At 45.5% G+C, this 16,677-nt stretch overlaps 1 protein-coding gene and 1 non-coding gene across 5 annotated transcripts in view; one reads left to right on the forward strand and one right to left on the reverse strand.

Moving 5' to 3' along the window:
• GSTCD (glutathione S-transferase C-terminal domain containing) overlaps positions 1 to 16,677 on the reverse strand; it is a 1,401,422-nt gene that overhangs the window by 65,776 nt on the left and 1,318,969 nt on the right. The gene's annotated exons all lie outside the window — the stretch shown is intronic.
• On the forward strand, positions 7,252 to 7,340 carry TRNAS-GCU (transfer RNA serine (anticodon GCU)). The gene is given in 2 exon segments: positions 7,252 to 7,288; positions 7,305 to 7,340. It is a non-coding gene; the product is annotated as a tRNA-Ser (tRNA).

Raw genomic sequence — 16,677 nt, forward strand, 5'->3', positions numbered from 1 at the left:
TTCTTATTCCTATTCTTTCTTATTTAGGGTGACTGCTTAAAGTGTTACACCTGTGGAGCCGCCTGATATTTTTTACGAGGCCTGAACAAGAAAGCCAGCCACTCCAAAAATAAAGAGCCACATGGGGCTGGACACAGCCCAGGAGCTTCCCTTTTTTTAAAAACACTTTAAGGGTTAATACGGGAGACTACGGGTAGCAACGGAGACCTCTGGCGACCCCCCAAATGACGTCCCTAGTATACATACATTATTCATTACATACACATCAAACCATTAATTACAAACATTTCAAGATTTAAAAACACATGGCATAAAAAAGTTATTACAAACACAGTCTCGGGAGGATAGCTCAGGGACAACGCGCTCGTCGTGGAAGCAAGACGACGCAGGGCAACACAGGTTCGATCCCCGGGTCCGCGCTTAGAAACATCTGGGTATTAAGCGTGTTATAAATAACCAATACATGGTTACAATTACATTACAAATTATTCATATTTGTAAAAAAAAATGTATTCATTATAGAATCCAACTTCAAGACTTTTAAAAACCAAGTGACCGCAATTACTGTTGAGGTAGTTCAACCAGGTAAATATATAGACTAAATTGTTTCTAATTCATCAAGTAAAAACAACCCCAGCAATTATTTTAAGACACTATCTCTAATGCTCTTGATTGCAGGACAACGCAACATCAAGTGCTTAAGCATTTCAATTTGACCCCCCTGCCTACAAAAACGACAAGCCAATTGCTCCATTGGTAACATTGCATATCTTGCCAATATCTGTTTTGTTAAAATTTATATTCCAACGAAATCGCAAAAAAGAGGACCTAGTTGCTTTATCTGGATATACAGCTAAAAAAGGGGCAAGGATACCGAGTTTCTTATAATCATTTTGCAGATGACTTAGGGAGAGGTTTTGATACATAGTATCTATAGTAATCGGCCTATCATAATAAAAAAAGCATCTTAACTTTAGTCGGATCTTCCACCAATTCCGTGTTAGCACTACCTATTTTAGAGAGAAGATTGTAACAAAATTCTGATATTTCATTGATCCTAGTACTTTCATTTTCCCTCTTAATAGCAATCAAGTCAACAAACAAGGAGTCCTCCACTGGACACAATATTTTCCGCAGGAGAGACGGTTTTCGGCATTGTGCTCGAGCTTTTAAGGATACGAGCCCCAATTCATATGGGATGGCACTAATCGGGACATAATTCAGTAATCGTAAAATTTGCTGCTTCAACAACTATTAGATAATCTAAAATGCCCAAGCTGTAGTATTCCATCCCATACAACTATTTAGGTAATGTCTTTCCCAAATAATATAACACTGGCCATAATGAGAAATTCCCATATCTTGCATCTACTCTGACCAATTGATTGATCATTGAAGAAGTGCTATCCTTAATCCACATATACAGTTTGCCTATACCTGGATTTAATGTAATCAATAAACCAAGGTATATTAGGGACTGTACTTTAGCCAAAGGTTCTTGACCAATCCTCCAGCAGATTTTACTCCCCTTCTTACCCTGGGTTATTTCAATAACCTTCATTTTTGAGGTATTCATTTTCAAGGAAGGAGCATCAACATAGGCGGAGAAGGCATTGATTAGGTGCTGAAGACCCAATGGGGGTGCACTCACATACCAAAAAGTCATCTGCATAAAATAACCAAAAAGGTCTCAAATTTTGTAATTTTCAGGTGAAAAAAGTGGACTGCTTCAATTACTCTCCAATGTCCGACATGTATAAGTTAAATAGGCAGTGAGCTAAGACGCATCCATGACTAAACCCACAAAAAGTTTGAATAGTGTGCAACAACTGGCCAGAATAGTTCACACGAACCTCGACATTGTATTGTGTGTAAAGACCAATAATGAGCCTCAGTAGACCTCAGGGGTTACCCCATAGCTGAAGTTTTTGTCCATGATACATTTCTATAGGCGGAACCAAAAGCAGCTGAGCGGTCCACTGAAATTGAAATTGATATTTTATTTATATCGCGCTCGTACACAAGTGTTTCAGAGCGCTATAGAGGCTACACATATTGATTTATATTTCCCATCCCAGGCTAAATGTTGGATACGGTTCAGCCTTATACCATTTAAAGAAGTACCCATATTCTGCCTAAATCCAATTTGCCACTTCTCCAGCCTATGTGCCTCCTTTTCCCACTTTTCCAGATGTATCAAGAGAAGTGTGGTGAAAATCTTACTATCAGCATCAAGGATAGATATGGGTCTGTAATTCAGGGGTTCAGTTATCTGTCCCCTTTTATGTGCAGTTGACCAAGCATGAGGGAAGGTGTCACTCTTATGCTCTGAAATAGATGTGATAGCGCTCTTGCCCATATTTCAGGATCTTTTTTAAATACAAAATTTTAAAGGTCCGGTATGAGGCACACTGATTTTATTTATTACATCTTCAAACCTTTATTACATCTTCAAACCTCCTCGGGACCAAAATCAGATTTAGAAAAGTAAACTTCATTACTCAAATTTAAACAAAATTTGGAGGAGACTAAATTCAGCTACGCATATATAGAAGAAAAATGGGATACCCAATGTGCTTCTTGTACTGCATTGAACTGTGTACTGGCTGTTGACAGGTCTACCCCATTAGCGAGGTGCAAAAGACCTGAGAATTTTTATTTTTTACATTGTACACCATGGCTTCGGCATCTTGCTAGAGTCTATTTGTACGACTTTGATGGAGCCAATTCTTATGAGACTGCCGAATTACTTTAGTGCGACTAGTCCTCTCTACCACAGATAGATCTTTTTGTTTCCACAATATCCTAATATTTCACCTCAGGTCCCTTTTTCTTGATGCCACCTCCTCACTATACTTGTGATAATGCTTTTTGTTTTGATTTATATTTTTTCCTATTCCACAAACTCTACTTGATTCCAAAAGGTAACTCACAAAGTTAAAGGTATCTAGACTAAACGTATGGAGTTTCCAATCATTTGAAGAAGACTGTAGCAATTGTGTAAATTTGCTATTTACTCTTAACGCCTTAGGGGCATTCAAGCTTATCCGATTCACTGCCACATTTGTAATCGGACCTCTCACACCCATTACTTGCAACTTTCGAGATTCCCAAAACATCTTAAATCGGCTGAAGAGGAAGTGCTAGGCATCATCCGCACTCCAGCCACCCCCTTCGAAGTGCCAGGAATGTTCACACCAAAATATGTGATGTATGGGGAACAGATAAACCAGCAGAGAGCCACAGTTGGGCTCTGCCCAGTGCCCATCAGAGTAACAGCGTCTATTGAATTACTGACACCTAAGAAAACCTGTACAGTAAGGTACCCATTGAGAAGACCATATCTACAGACGAGACAAAAGAACGTTTGTCAGAATGAAATACCTGAAGAAGCAAAGAAGATACCAAAGGAAGACGAATGGTGACATCATAAGAAACTAGACTACGCACATATAGAAGATTATAATGACCTGAGAATACTGACAAAGAGACGAAATACCATGGATAAGTAACATTTTGAGCCTACGGTGAAACAGTTGATTTCAAGATGAAGAAACGTATGACATATGCACGATGAAGACATTAAGCCAGTTTAAATGTGTACAGATGCAAGAAACCGCAAGAAGCGAAGAAATCGTGAAGCTTGCTTATGCTTAGTAGTAAAATAGATTGCGGCGAATGCCAACTATACACATATCCACCTCAAAAGCACTTTATACATGAGTAGAAATCCACTACGCACATGAGCAGAATTGAACAGAGGTTACTAAAGGTTTCAAGAGGAGAGTGTTGCAGCAAACAAATCGAGAATTAAGATGGAGAGAAACCCAGTTGAAGGTAACCATGCAAAGAAGCCAAGGTCATATCAGGCTGGAATAGGCCAGTAATGGATACAATTAAGAAGAAAAGGAACAGAGTATCCTGTTCTGCAAGGCCGAGGTAAGCCTGGCAGAACTAAATCAAACACACGAAAATGCATGAAGAAGAGGCCGATTTCATGGTGTCCTAATCACGTGCAAGGCAGGCAGAAGGGATGAGATTCCCACACCTACGCATGGAGCCTTGCTGTACCCATACTCCTCAACTTTATCAGACCAAGAAGCAGACTCAAGGCCAAACTACAAAGCAGTAATTGGCACACGACCACTGAGGTGATGGATGATTGCAAAATAATTGGAGGGAAGCTGGGGTGCAGACTTACTCCCTGCACTTGGTTAATTATTCTGCATGCTGCTAAACGCTAGTGAAAAAGTATGTGTGGGCTCCATGCCAACCCAATCATAGTGGACCATGTAATCTAGGGTCCTATAAAGAGTAGAGGCAATGGGGCATCGTACTTTTAGTGACGTTTACAGTGGCCAGTTTGAAGGAAGGACTTAGTTGCCCCACCTGGCATTGATTATCCAATCCCCTCTCCCCGGTCAGCATTTAGCATTAGCAACTCTAAAAAGTATGTAGTGTATAAAGTATAGGAAACCCTCCGCCACTTCAAGAATGGAGCACAATATCATAGGCAAGCATTTCCGCCTGCACTTTATGACGGTTAGAGCTAGCCTGCCAAAGATCTGGTGCTGACTGGGAGCAGCCTGGAGAGAACGAGGGAGTTTGGTAATGGTAGCCTCACCAGTGTAAGCTTAAGTGCATATCAACTGAACCACACACTCAGACCTGCAACTTCCTGCCTGTGACTAACCTACATGACTGCAGACATGGGCAAAGCGCAGTCGGCATGGGTGAAGAAAGCCAGGCAAGGATCATTGGTTGACTGCTACGTGGAGTCAGAAGCCAATTACTCAAGAATACCTTCAACACCCCCCCATCCTAAAGCCTGGCTCCGAATAAACCTCCAAGGCTGAGTGAGCCATAATTAACACACATAGTAGCCGTGCTGGTAAAAAAGTCAGGCTGCCGCCGGAGTTATACTTTGTTGCCGGCGCCCGGCAATGAGGAATCACCAGGGCATTACAGCCCCGGCGGTCCCTGAATCAAGGCACCGGAAAAAACTCCCCATTCCCATTGAGTCCGATGGGAATGGGGAGGACGGATGCACCGGTACTGTGTGCAACAGTGCCGGTGCATCCGTCAAAGTCTGCGAGCGGTTGCCTTTTTGCCTGCCAGGTCAAACCTGGCCGCGGAAAGGCACCCGCACGCAGAACTCAGAATGTGCCGGTCCGGTAACAACGGTGCCGGTAGCTTACCAGCACCGTTGTTACTGGACCGGCATACTCATAATGAGGCCCATAGATTTCACACAATTAGAAAACAAACTAACTCATTGATGGGGAAAAGGTGAAATACTGTCAACAAAACTGTAAAGGGTCACATTAAAAAAGGAAAATTACATTTGAAAGAAAACTAGAACCATTAGCTATCTAACTCTGGCAGTCCTAAATCTTGATGGCTGGCAAAAAGTACTTATTTTACAGGACTCAAGGTGCCTATTGGCTAAACCAGACACATTCCCAGAGGGGTCAACGGCGATCCAATGAGAAATTTATCTTGACTAGGGGTCCCAAGCTCATGTTAAGCGATCGGAGACGATTGAAGCAAGCAAGCAAATATCAAAATGCAAAAGGGGTGCCAGACACAAATTTGCTTCTAATAACTTGGGTGCCCTTCTCTCTTTCCACCGATTACTGGTCTTCCTTGCTAAGGGCACAATCTGCCACTTTTCAGAAAAGGCTCTGCGTGGTGACTGGTGTGACATGACAAACATTGCCAAAGCCAATAGTGTCGGCTTTTGTGTCCAGATAGATGCAAGGACACACTTATTGCACACTTGGTTAAGACAGTTGTATTACAGCAGGACATGGTTTAGCTGCTTTACAACTTCAATTAAACCATTACCTTTTAAGACGGCTGCTCAGAAAGCACAGACCTAGACTCAAAGAGGTCCCATGGGGATGTGCAGGTAGTGGGTGGGAATGGCCTGAGGGACAGCCACGGGCACTCAATGGGTGGGTAAATATCCCACAGGCTGCATGCGCTTCCTCAATCCCATTTCTCTCCTTTCTTCACTAGTAGCAAAAACTAAAACCTATAAAAATGACATACCGCCACTATTCTGAGGATTTGGGTGACAACAACTACCTGGAGTACATGTCTGCACTCATGCTCGTGTATGGATTGCCATGAAAATCCATCATAAAATCAGCACAGGCTTCTGAAATGAGTTCAAATTCTGTGCTGTGATGCTATGGGATTAAAGGCGGCCATTTTGATCATCGGGCTCACTTGCCCCCTTCATTGATCGACTTACACTAGCACAGAGCAATCCGTGCGAGGGTACAGGCAATTTAAGAGAGGGAATGAAGGTGACGAACGGGGAGCACAGCGAGTGGAGGAGGCACCCCGATAACCGGGGCAGGGGCCTTCCTCCTTTACGCTCTCTTGCCCCTCCCCCCCAGGGGCAGGGGAGAGGGCGGCAAAGGAGTCAGAGGAAAGGGCGCCAAGAGCCCGGGAAAGCCCGCGAAGGGCAACAAAGGAAGGAGGCGGGGCTGGGGACATAAAAGCGGCGGGAGCACTTGCAGCTCTTCCAACAGCCGGGCGCCCGCCAAAAGTGGAGGACTTCGTTTTTCGTGCCATGGAAGGAGGATTTTGTTGGGGGAGAAAGGACCGATTTCAGTTTTCCTGTTCCTTGTTCGGGGGTTATGGAGAGAGAAGCGGTCCGGTTGGAGTGGCGGCAGAAATTCCAGTCCAGGGAGGAATCCAGTTGCTCACGAGGCGGAGAGAGCAGGGCGTCTATTCGGGAGTTCGGCAGATTAAAGTTGGGGGACTTTATGGCACTTGCGGGGCAGGCAGGAGATAACGCCGCGGGGGTTGTTTTTTCCGGATGTTTTCATGAGTTTACGGCACTTGCAGGGCAGGCAAGAGATAACGCGAGCGGGGGTTGGTTTTCCGGATGTTTTCATGAAGGCGATCGAATGGCAGGGCCGATCTGAAACGGCCCACCCGTTTTTTAATAGGTGCGGAAAATAAATAGTCCTCGAGCCTAGGCTTCATCGCCTCATATTTACAGACTTTTGTACTGGGGTTCTGCAAATGCCCGAGGCCCCCATCCAGCCAGTCAGGTGGCACAGCGAGCAGAGCGCTAGCTTTGGACATCTGTGCAGAACATGCGAACGCAGGTTTGAAACCCGGCGGGGCCCAACTCTGCCTTTCGTCCGTCCGAGGTCGATAAATGAGCACCGCACACTGTGGGTAAAAATTCGTAGCGCTATAAAAATGCACACTGTGCTAAGCCTGTTAGGAGGCTCTGTTGCGCAATGGATAGCGCGTTGGACTGCTAAGGATGCTGTAAAGCAATTCAAAGGTTGTGGGTTCGGGTCCCACCAGAGTCGATGTATTTTGGAAATACAGGCGTTTGAAACTGCTGTGTATATTTCGTATCGAGGTTTGTGCAAATTTCAGGCACAAAGAAAAAAAAAAAAAAAACGTTGACAGGCAATAGGGGGGTGAAACTTACACATGACTAGGGCAGCAATGTCCCTGGTGGCCGAGGCAACCTTTTGACTGAAATGTGCACTACTGTTTGGGCCACCTGTTTTGGGTCACAGCAACCCCCTTGTCACTTGCAGAGCACATTACAATGTGAGCGTCATCGTGCCAATGCTCGCTTTGCGTGAAAAGCACTTCATAGTCCTTTTGTTATTCCCCTGCCTTTGTTTACCCGTGGAGAAATGGAACAGAATCTTGCACTGGCAATACTTGAGTCGATGCTCGGAGTAGCCAAAAGTGGAGGACTTCGTTTTCCCACCCTCCCACCCTACAGTTATGACAGAGCCTGGACGTTGTTGTCGCAGGATGGACAGGCGGGTTGTGGCAACCTATGATAAGACAAAGACTCCGAATGAGCCATTGCTAAACCGGAAGGGGCTTCGCCCATTCTAGTCAGCGCCTCCTGGGAGCCTAAACGGCGGGGGTGTCTGGCGGTAGCAATTGGGGCTCAACTTCCCCCCAACAAACGGCGCTCCCCCAGTCCGCAAAGACCTGCAGGGGCAGGCGGTTCTCAGACTCGAAGGCCTTGGGGGAGTTGTGCCTGCAATCAATATGGAGGTAAAGGGGGAAGCAGGACGAGGAGCAGTCGCCACACCTTTTGGAACTAATTTTTAATACCTGTTTGCAGTGGTTATGTATATGTAAAAATAAATCTGCGGCCTTGTTATGCCAAACCAAAGGAAATGTCTCATGCAGCACCTTACTGGAGGGGAAACGAAAGGGGCTGACAAAATGAGTAATGTTGGATACAAACGGCAGAGCTAATGGACAAATGCCCAGGTTATGCACCCAAAGTCATCACAGGAGATAAAACAAGTGGAACTGCATGCAAATGTGTTTCCGAACGCGCGGAAGCAAAAATAAACCATCGTTCGTGACTGGATGCCAGATTCATTTAATATTTATTGGGTGGAATGTGTTCCGTGTGGCTTCATCCAAGGTTTGTGCATGGAAACTTTTCTTGAGGGTAAAATAAACACTCACCTCTCAGCGCACTGCACCAAATTGTAAACTCGCGGCAGGGAATTAAGCCGAGGTTTGGGCGAGTTTCAAAGTTTATCTTGCTTTTTCTAAGAACTGCCAGTTAATCCCCCTTCCCGCCCCCACCCCACTTACAGTCCTCTTCCACCAAGTCCGCATGAGAAAGATAAAACGTACTGTCTCCACAGAGTCTGCCATGTTCACAGAACCGCAGCATTAGCGCGGGCCCACTTGTACCTTCACAGAGTCTTGAAAAGAGCCAGGCGGAAATGCCAGGCGAGAAAAGAAAGCCAGTGCAGTCAGGCGGGTGGGGTTCCAGCTGAAGTGGCTTCCTGGAAGGGGTAGTGCCCTTCTGGGCAAAGCCGGGCCTTGTTCCTGCAGACCAAACCCGTCTTCTTTAAAAGACGATTAATCCTGTCAAAGATAATGGCCACTAAATTAGCTAAATGAATTCATGAACATGAGAGAAAGCCCCAGAGCTTAGCTGCACAATGCCGGCATTGTCTGCCTGGATGCCACAGTGAAGGCTGCGACTTGGCCCCTTGCCCTCGCATCCGTGAGGAGGCTGCGCCAGAGCTCTGTGGGGGCAACGTGTGTCCAGAATGGATCCCCAAACATTCTAAATTTGAGCAATGGCAGCAATGGGTAGTTCAAGAATTTTACCACGAACACAACTACGGAAGAATAATCCCCGCTTTGCCACATAGTTTCTAAAGTTCTTTGTGACCAGAAAACAGCCCTAGGTGCAATGAAACCATGTTGCGAATGCTACGATTTGACAGCCCATGGAGTTTGGATTATCGCCTGAAAGCTGTGGCCGCTATTTAGTGGAAGTCCTCACCCCAACGGCCTTCTACTGAGGGATAACAAACAGGACCAGACGAATAAATAGCCCCATGCCGGACGCGCTCGCCTGCGCTTGACCCACACATTGTTTTATGTGCTGGAGAATACAACACCCGGAGCAACGGGGAAAGGAAACCTGCCTAGACACAAACCTGGCCTTCTTTCTTCCATTTTTCGTTCTGGATTTTGTCATGGAACGTACTGGTCTTAAGAGCGACATTTGGACATATCACACTTATTTTGCCAGATACATACACAGATTGCCACTATTCTGACCTGAAAATATGCCCGAAATCCATCGGATACTGCTGTGCGAGGTGCATCGCTTCGACACTTGGTGTCTCCTCGTCATTTAACAGGGGTCATCATGTCTGCAAATGCAGGCTCTCTCTACAATGTGCAGAGGTGTGTTAGGCTGAAACTGGGTTAATTTGCTCTCAGGTACATGCTGTTGTCAGGGCATTGGCTGACTGTGTTAGAATACAGACCGTGGACGAGAGTGACCACAGGAACGATGGGTTTGATGCGCCCCACTGTGAGAAACCTGAAGGTGTCTCCCTGACTAGTCCCCAGGGATCTGTCATCCAGGTGGCCAGGACACGGCCATCGCTATTGGATCCAGTTCCTGGGGTGGACCAGTGAGGGAGGATCACCTGGATGGGGGGGTCCTCCGGGAATGAAATAAATATTGTGAACTGTTGTGGAATTATCCTGACAAATTAATATTGCAGAAGCTAGTATTTTGAGAACTGTTGCAGAATCATACTGAAAAAAACATTTTTTTTGATACTTAGGTACTGTGGAAGTATCCTTGTTTTCTGAGAAGAGGTTGTATTGAACTCTCGGCCACATGTGGAGAGAAAAAAGATGTGTTGAATATTTTGAACTGTTGGACAAGTCCAAGAGAGAGACTTACAGGAGCAAGAGGGACTTTATTGGAACTTTGCTGCAAGACCAGATTTCCTTATTCTTTTGAATTGTTGATTGGAATCCTATGTGAATCTGGGGAAGGGAACTCACCCAGGTTACAAGGAGAAACAGTTACCCGGTTTTGAACATAATTGTTATTTCTGTTATATCTGAATTGCCATATATCACTTTGTTAAGTGTGAGGGACATAATCCTTTTGTTAGAGTGTGTCCTTTAGTTTATTTTGAAAGGCAGGGATATCCTTGTCAGGGTTGGGATAGTGAGGAGTTTATCAAAACTTTTTGAGTTAATATAATGGCATGTTATGAAAATCCTTCAGAAGTTGTTAGGCAGAATCACCTGCATACCCTTAGGGAATACTACAGGCAATTAGAACTACAAGTGTAAGCACAATTTCACCTTTGATACAAGCCTGTACTACACAGTAAAGTGGTAGCGGTGGCTGAGCAGCCAGACTTATCTCAAGAGTTTAAGTGAGCAGTAGAACAAGTTACACAAAGGACCAACTAATACGGCGATACAAATAAACACTTACTCAAGGTTTCTTGGTAAAAGAATATACATTTATTTACTCGGTCATTTAGAAAACATCACTCTAGCATAAGCAGCTCAATATCACACACTAACACACCACAAAAATCTAACCGATAAGTAACTGAACAAGTTTAGCTTCAAAATGAAGTGGGAGCAAAATAGCACTTCAGATACTTAATAAAGGAGGGAAAAGACAAGGTTATAAGAATAGACAGCCCAAAAACATTCATAGGCAGGGCAAAGGGTTTCAGTTAAATACAACCAGCAATTCTTCTCAACAGGCCTGGGCCAAAATCAGTGGTTCAGAGTCTTTTGTACAGGATAGCACAGTTCTGGTATATAACGGTTAAGTCTGTGCCACAGATTTTTAAAGAATTTGGCTACATGAAAAGTTTGATGAATGTTTAGGGAAGGACAAGCCTTTGTAGTTGAGGAAAAGTTTCACGCACTTTCCCGATGGCCGAAAAGATTTCCGGACCGCGTTTGCACAGTAGCGTGTCAATGAAGAAAGCTGTAACTGAGGGAGTTGTTCCTGGCAGTCCGAGCAGATCTTGCTGTTCCTGATCTTCAGTCGTGGGGACAAGAAGGAAGACACCAAAAGCTGTAGCAAGATGTCGGTTTAAGGGGTGAGTGCCTTAAAGTCCACCAGCTGGTTTCCTTCCCTCTGGCTATCCGGTTTTCAACAGCACTCTCATGAAAATTCAACCAGAATAGTACGATGTCCAGGTGCTTGCGAGTTGGTTGTTCCCACCAAACTCAAGGGAAGAAGTTAACCTTCAAAGGCTTCTCTGTCATCGGATTTCAGGCAATTCAGACCAGCAGCAGGGCTTCCCCGGTCGTCCAGAAGTTGCAGCAGTCCTCTTCCTTCCTCTCCTCTTCGGTTCTTTCGTTCCAGTGTTCGACTCTGCTTTGCAAGTCCCAGAGACCTGCTTTAAAACAGTTTTCCCCCATTCATTCCAGCCTGGCTGTCCTTGCCGGACAGCCAGCCAGCCAATCACGCCAGAGTGCAATCAGGCCTCCTAGCAGACTAAGCACAGGGAGTTTCGGGCACCTCCCTCACATCATGTCCACCCCAGACACCCTGGCGCCAGAGGAGGGCTTCAGCACTGAAGCCCGCCAAAGGCCAAAAAACAAAGGGACCAAACCTGGTTTGGCACGCAGAGACAAACACAAGAAGGACCTTTCCTAAAAGAAATGGCGAAAAATGATGACCTGAGTCTGTTTCTACAGATAGGTCTTGGGTGCCATGTTGAAAAACATGGATGACCCGATTTTTAGCTACCATTGTTAGCGGTCGGGAAAAATCACAGTAGTTGATCTAAACCACTGTCACCAGCCATTTAAAGTAGGAAAGGGCAACATGTTACTGTTACATGAGTGTTTTGACTCAGGGGAAGGTAGGCAGTCCCTCCAGCACTCTATAGGAAGATAGTGTGTGCTGGGTCAGTATTGTATTGTGATAGGAGGGGTACAGTAGGGGTATAGTTGTGCTCATTAGACAGCGATTAAAGGAGCGTGTTGCTGAGGGCACTGTGGTGGAGTTGGCTTGGGTTCCCAGTCATTGTGGGGTCTTGGGTAATGAGTTGGTGGATTGGGCTGCGTATGGGGCCACGTTATAGGGGGAGGTGGATGTGAAAGTTCAGTTGAGTGTGGCTGAGATACAGGTGATGGTGCGTGGAAAAATTAAGGATTTGTGGCAGGATCGATGGGATATGAGTTCAACGGGACGGCAGTTGTATGCAGTGTGCAGGGAAGTGCGGGTTCGGGCGTTTGAGGAGGGGTGGAGTTGACACGAAGAGAGGAAACTATTTTGAATCGCCTTAGTGTGGGTCATGCGGGGTTGGCGGGGGGGAAGTGTTTGATGGGTAGAGTTACATCAGTGGCGTGAGAGGCTTGCGGGTGCCCTGAGACTGTACCGCATATGTTGGACTGTGTGAGGTTTGATGTGCAGCGGGAATTACTCAGAGTCCGGATGATTGTCATTGGGGTAGTTGTACAGGGGCTATCTGATCTGTTCAGTTGGAAAAGTTCCTGCTTCAGTTTGTGCGGGAGACTGGGAACGGGAGACTGGGAAGTGGGATGAGATCTAGTGGAGGTCGATGGCTGATCAATGCCCTTTTTGGTGAACATCATCTTAATAGATGGAAATCGCCGGCTTCAGATTTCTGGAGTCATCCTAACAAGAAGAAGAAGATCGGTTGGGCGACCCACTGATTTAGAAACAACAAATGTTTCTTTGTATGGTAAATATGTTGGATCAAAGAAATCATTTCACAATCCACAAGTCTAAACTGACGGCGGTGTTAATGCATGTTTTCTAACCTGTGCATTGTACATGTTTTTCTCAACAAAAAGTATGCATGCAGGAAATTGCGCCCTGACCAGCGCTTAATTTGTGTGGGTGTTTCCAAGGGCTGAGCCCAGGGCCTTATTTCTGAGCTACGGCCCTTATTGTCTTAGACCCAGTTGACCATGACATGGTGTGTTGCCCACTTCATTATTTTAACGTTCAGTCAATCCCATCCACACAACAAGCAACTGATGCATGAAGAGCCAGCTTCTTATTATTCATGAACCCGATGAGCTGCAATGCCACTACTGTGCTAGCCATCCATTTTCATGAATAATAATGAGCTGGAAGGGGACAGCAGTGGGCACTCATGCAGGCTATGTTTGCATATTGCTACGTTCAGCCTGCATGACATGTATGACACTCATTTACTATAATTGCTGTTAGCAATGTCGCAGCAGGGTGGCAGTTTAAGCTCTAAGCATGGGCAGCAGCCAGTCACTGGCCATACTAGAGCAGCAAATTAATTCAGCGGGCAGGCGGGCATGCACATGCATATTTGCCAGTGCTGCGACGGGCGGTATTGCCCAATTTGTTCAAATGTTATTGGTAAATCTGGGCAAATTCGGCCAGTACCATTTGATCTATTTAATTCGAACAAATTTGGCAATTAATACCGAACATAGGGAGCAGGGGTTACGGGGGTGTCCCCCGCTTCCCATGTTCGGTAGTGATTGCCTTGGGGGTAGCAGGAGTGTCCAACGCTTCCTGAGGACTGGAGGTGGGGATGGGGGAGGAAAAGAAAAGCGGACCCTGTGGCATCAGATCCAACCTGCGTAAGAGGGACAGAACTGACGCTGCAGGCTCAGTAGCAAGCAGAGACGTGAAAGGTAAGTGGGGGGGGTGGGTGGGTGTATTGGGGGTAAAGGTTTTGCCAGATTTGGCCGCAGCAAAATAGTATTTGCAGCGAAATTGACCACAGTGAAATTGACCACGGTCAATTCCGCTGGGAACAATTCTACCACAGTGAAATCACGTTTATCCTGACCAGCGTGCGGTATTGACAGCTATTGAGATGTGTTAGCTCTGCAGGCAGGGGCATTCAGTAAGCATATGCAGAGCTTTGTTAAGCTGGGCTCTGCCCTTTTCTTTTCCTATACACAGCCAACATGGAATGCGCCGATACACAGGCACGTACCAGGCATCTGACTCACAGAGTCTTACCAAATACAGACACATATCTGTGATCAGCGCTGCACTCTTGCCAGTGCCATTATAAGGACAGCAGCACCACCACCACCACCACCACCACCGCTGCGTATTATGTACGGCCTGTGCTGAATGCCGACCCATACAAGAATATCTTACTATGGTGTGGTATGCAAGTTCATGTGTTCAATAATCATTGTGTATGCATTTGTCCAACGTTTTGCTGTGGGAAGAAAGCATATTTTCTCTACCTATGGTGAAAATACATTCAAAATGTCCCACTTGCTGCCAATAGAATCATACCAAATATTTAACTAGGATGACGTGTTTAAAGAAGCAGTTACACATTTGGTGCCTTAATACAACTTGCATCTTAGGTTACATTATTTTATGTAATGTCGATTGATATTTGTAAATCGCTTTTCTGCTATATGTTGTGAACTCATTAGTCCCAAGGAACCGGTGTGAGTTACAGATGCAACCCCAAGTATGGTGATGGGGAGCAGCAATAGGTGGGGGGAGTTGCTGTCCCAACATGGCACACCCGTGATTGAAAATATTTGGGCACTGGCACTCATTTGTGTACATTTCATGCACGGACACGTACACAGACCTTTATAGCAGTGCATCTTGTCAATCTTTTAACCCTACTCTGCTCCAACCCATTACCTCCTCCTGCTTTTAAACTCCTGTCCGCTTTGCCAGACCTTCAAGTGCATGAAAAAACAGGGCTAAAAGACGTTTTCCCCAGCTTGTGCAAATATGTGTCTCATTTTCCTGTTTGCTGGTGTCCAGATGACTGTTAACAGCATACTATTTTCCACGTTCAGACATTAATTTAGTAATTAAATGCATTCTCGGAGTTTTAGAATTGACTGATTACAATTAGACTAGCTTCAAGAAAATAATGATCTTAAAAGAAGCTGCTGTGTTTAGAAACTCCTCATATATTATACTGTGCCTTGGTCTTGGCCTTACCTCCATCCTCACCCTTTTAAACACCCCCACCCGCCTCTCCTCCATGTAGTCTTGGGCCCTCTGCTAAATTACAGCAAAAAAACAAAACAAAACACAAGCCATTTCATTTCACACAAACAAGTTTCATTTTTGGAAGTGATTGCTTTTGTGGGGCAAATAACCTTTTCCAGTTTCTCACAGTGAACGTACAGCACAAAAGAAATATATTAATATTCATGGCCCACAAAATTCACTCAACCACTAGTATACTCGAGTACTTATTGGGTAGGTTGAGTAGCATGTTCATGGTACTCGACCATGTGGTCAAGTGTCCCTTTAGAAATATTTGTATGCCTATAATTGTACTGCCCACAGCGGCTCTGTAGGTGGCAACAGAACAGCGGGCTAATCACAATTATATAACAGTCAATATGTGGCAGCCTGCCACTCAAGCCTGATGGGTAGCGCTCTGGAGCAGCTTCGAGGTTATGCACTGAGGGCCATGGAGCGTGCCTGCTTGGACATGTACCTGCTTCTGCTTTCTCTAAGACGAGATCAGAGCAGAAAGTTCACAGAGACCGGCAAGTAATTACCACAAACAAAGGCATCTATGTGGCCTCGAACTGTTACACCCATCACTATGACAGAATACTCAGCCTCAGACCCCACCTCCAATGACCACACTACAACTTCCTGGATGAAGCTTTTAACTACTTCCTGGATGAAGCTTTTAACTACGCGGTCCAGGCCTGCATGGGATTCATTCGATTTTGTAACTGTGTCTTGTTATAGCATTGATGATCAGTTAGAAAAATGATTGTCTTTGAAATCTATAAGCTTGAACCAGAGTGCGTCAGGCTTCGTAAACCAAGCACTAGTGTTGAAGAAAAGAAGCATAGCGAGGGATTTAAAAATGAACATATTGACCATACCAGAGTTGTTTAATGGCCATCTGATGGTGGGCACAGTGAGGCTGAGCCTCGGGAAGTGGCTTTGGTGGTTAGGCTGTATGTGTCCCTGATGGGCAAAGGCTTGCTGAAGACAGCCATTGGCAGCAGTGTAGGTGGGACCTGCCAGACACTGAGTGAGATGGAGCGTGACAATCTCAGCTCCCTTTGCTACAAGCTCAATAGCTTCAGCACCAAGCACCGGACCAACCACTACAGGTTCATTGTGAGCAGTGAAGACCCAGAGCAGAGGCTATCTGAGCTTCCACTGACATACTGCTCCACAGAGAGGATATAAGAAATCTGAGACAATGGTAATGACAATGCAACGTTGACACCGACTTTAGGCAAATGGGCTCTTTTGTGTACATTGCTGACAGGACTGATCAGAAGTGAGGTGGGAGAAGAGCAGCTGCATTGGAGCTTGGTTCCTCTTGTACCCATTGCCGTTATGGCCGTAAAGCACCCAGGCCCTTCCCTGGAGAG

This window comes from Ambystoma mexicanum, chromosome 6q, assembly GCF_040938575.1.
Source record: "Ambystoma mexicanum isolate Mex_15411 chromosome 6q, UKY_AmexF1_1, whole genome shotgun sequence".
Taxonomy (NCBI): Eukaryota; Metazoa; Chordata; class Amphibia; order Caudata; family Ambystomatidae; genus Ambystoma; species Ambystoma mexicanum.